Consider the following 3567-nt stretch of genomic DNA (forward strand, 5'->3'; position numbering starts at 1 on the left):
GTAAGACCACATTTATTTGAATGAATTATAGCATGTATTTGAATGAATTATCGATCGAGAAAGAGATGACAGTTGTGTGTGTGAATTGCCTGCGTCTGTGCGTCTCTCTCTACAAACAATGAAGCCGTTTAATTACTTTGATTTTACCTCGTTGCTGAGGAAGATAATGTAGCGATTTAGTATCCATGTTATTTTATTAATGAAAGTCGCAGGCAGCACCGACAATAAGTTTCTGTGTGTGCGCAGTGCGATCTGCAATCTCCGACCTCTCTCCCTCTCACTGTGTTTAAGTGCGAGTGGTGTGTGTGTGTGTGTGTGTGTGTGTGTGCATCAATTAAAGCAGCACATTAATATAGAATGGTGATTAAACTGGCTTGGAACTACATGGAATGAATGAAAGTAAAATACTAAGAGCACAGCAGTGCATAGTATACCTGTTGTAGCACATTGTTAGACTAAAGTCTGGTGATTCCCACCCCTACAAATTACACATTTTTTCAGCTCAAAACAATGTAAATTTAGCCATTTTGTTCCACTATAGTTTCCTGCATTAGCCAAATGACACTAGATTTTCTTATGTCAATTGCAAGGTTGTTTAACGGATGTCAATCACTCCAAGTGACATAGACTACATTTACATGGACAACAATATTCCGATTTTAACACGATTAAGACAATACTCTGATTAAGAATCTACCATGTAAATTACAATTATGGATGCCACAATTACGTAATCATTCAAAGCGGCAATTAATCGTTCAAAGTCCACTTATGTTATTCTGCACGCTTAAGATATGTTTTTTTTTCTTTCTACATGTTATCTTAAGGGTTTTTCCATTGTTTTAGTTTTAGTATAACATTATAAACATTCATATTTTTACTTTTTTTATAATTTAAAGAAGAAACCAATCCGATGTATAGTTGACATTTGAGGCTTAATACTATAGAAAAGCACTAAAGGTTTTTCAGTTAGTTTTCAGCTTGTTTATTTTCATATAAAAACACGGCATGCAGTTGCATCAAACAATGGTATAAACATCATTAAATGTAAATTGTGATAATCATAATTAATGACCGCAATTACAATTTCAAGGGAATAATCGACAATTATGATTTTTTCCATAATTGTGCAGCCCAACCGTTGTGTAGGACTTTTCGCCGCATATTGCGACAGGATACACACACGGCAGTACTCAACCATTTGACGGCAAACAAAAGAGCATGGCTTCAACGCCATTGTCTGTTTGCACGTACAGCATGACAAATAATGAACTGCACTTGAAGCTTTCAGTAAATTAAAAATTAAACACCCAAACTGTATATGGCATCATAACGAAAACTATATGTTTATATGTGAACTTCTGGAGGGGATGGCGGATGGCGGTGGTGATGTAATGACGTGCCATGAAACATGAAAGGAATATTCTGAAATCAACTCATGTAAACACCTTAATCATAATATTGTCTTATTCAGAATAAGGTAAATAATTAGATTACTGATGTCCTTGTAAACGTAATCATTGATGGCAATCTGATACTAGCTAATTGAAAGCAAAAGTCATCAAAACCCTGTTTCGGTCTCCAGTCATCAGTCTCCACCTCTTCAAGCGTGACCCTGCTGGTGGTTTGTTTTTTCAATATCTTTGCAATAAAAGTATAATCAAAACAAACCAGTATGTTAAAAATCTAAAATACACCATGGTTGACAGCTGTTAATGCACAATTACCATTTTAGATCAACAAACTGTAATACTCCGTAAAATGTTCTATTCGAACTGAAAGCATAAATCTAGGCTATCCACTGCCATTTTCCAAGCACAACACAAAACATTTCATGAGATTTCATTCACTGAATGCTCTTCAACCCGGCAGTGCATATGTTTACTTGCCGGCAACCCAACAAAATAAAAGCTTCCTGATTTTAAGTTTGAAAATGATGAAAATTCATATTTTATATACATGTAAATAATTGTATTTTTATTTAGTACTCCCTTCTTATTTGAAAATTAAATAGTATTATCACACTTATTTTGTTTATTTCATTTAACAAAACTAAAAATGCAATAATATTGTTATCACTGTTATTCATTTATTTTTTATAATCATATTTCACGGGTCACACACTATGTGCAGTGTAAGAACCAAACCAAATCTCCAGGTGTATTTATGAGAACCAGACTGAAAATCTTATTTGCACCCCTGTTTATTGCAATTATTTGTGGGACAATATCTGTCACATCAAAAAGCCTACTGTCCACACGAGGCGACCCGCTCCATGTCATATAAACCACTTTAATTAGGACACTCATAAAATTCTTCAAGAATATCATTCAATTCTGTAGACCATCTGCTGGACATTTTAATAAGGATCAAATGAGTGAGTTAAGCTTTGAGAATGAAAACCAACCTGGTTGTTCCTCAGTATCTTCATGTTTGACTCTGAATGCTTCTTCAATCTTCAGGTCTTCGCTCTCCTCTTTAATAAACGCCATCTTTATAATCATGCGTCACGTGGATCTCAGTTGATCCACCAGGAGTTTTTCTGTGTGCTTGGACACTTTGCCCTGTTTAAGATGAGAATATTTAAGAGAAAGTAAATTATTCTCAAAAATAAATGCAAACTAAATCTCTGGTGCGTCTCAATCAGCTCCCTAGTTCAGTAGTCAGCGCACTGGTAAGGGAGTCAGTCAGAGTAATAGATAATGGCCTTAAAGGGATAGTTCACCCAAAAATGAAAATTCTGTCATTAATTACTCACCCTCATGTCGTTCCAAACCTGTAAGACCTTCGTTCATCTTCAGAACACAAATTAAGATATTTTTGATGAAATGTGAGAGCTCTCACACCCTGCATAGACAGCAACGCAACTGTAATGTTCCCAGGTCCAGAAACGTAGCAAGGACATCGGTACAACAGTCCATGTGACATCAGTGGCTCAACTTCAGTTTTGCGAAGCTATGAGAATACTTTTTGAGCGCAAAGAAAACAAAAATAACATAATTTATTCAGCAATTCTTCTCCCCCGAGTTACGTCTTCCGCCATTTTAGAGAGTATCACAACGCATACGCGCGCTTTCCCCCAAGCGTAAACAACGCTGATTGCACAGATTATGTTCATGCGCGCGCTTTCTCCCCGAACATAAACAACGCTGATTACGTCGATTACGCTCTTGGGTACTCTCCAAAATGGGGGAAGATGTAACTCCGGGGAGAAGAACAGCTCATGTGCTGTTTCTGTTTCATGCAGATTTTTTTATGTATAGTTTCACAAAACTGAAGTCAAGCCATTCTGTTTTTGCTTCAAATTTCGAAATTATACAATCTAATTTAGATTAAAAACTGCTCATGTTGCATGTATGCAGCATCTTTGTTTGGATCATGATTAAAATGCAGTGGTTGCCTCTAATTTTAAATGGAAAGAGCACAGACAAAGCCTTAGTTTGTTTATATGAAGAGATTTATTTTATTTGTGTTACTTATTTATTTGATTTGGGGCTTGTTTTAAAATTTCTATTTAGTTTTGTTATTTACATTTACATTAAATTTAAATTTTGTTATTTAGCAAAC

General features: G+C 35.5%; 1 protein-coding gene across 1 annotated transcript in view; it reads right to left on the reverse strand.

Moving 5' to 3' along the window:
- Nucleotides 1–2433, reverse strand: part of LOC107743351 (gastrula zinc finger protein XlCGF57.1-like) — a 73138-nt gene extending 70705 nt beyond the window's left edge. The window contains exon 1 of the mRNA XM_016556531.1: nucleotides 2408–2433. The gene's annotated coding sequence lies outside the window, so the exon portion shown is untranslated. The remainder of the gene's footprint in view (nucleotides 1–2407) is intronic.
- Between the last annotated feature and the right edge of the window lie 1134 nt (nucleotides 2434–3567).

The sequence above is a fragment of the Sinocyclocheilus rhinocerous genome, unplaced genomic scaffold (genome assembly GCF_001515625.1).
Source record: "Sinocyclocheilus rhinocerous isolate Xijiao unplaced genomic scaffold, SAMN03320098_v1.1 scaffold136, whole genome shotgun sequence".
Taxonomy (NCBI): Eukaryota; Metazoa; Chordata; class Actinopteri; order Cypriniformes; family Cyprinidae; genus Sinocyclocheilus; species Sinocyclocheilus rhinocerous.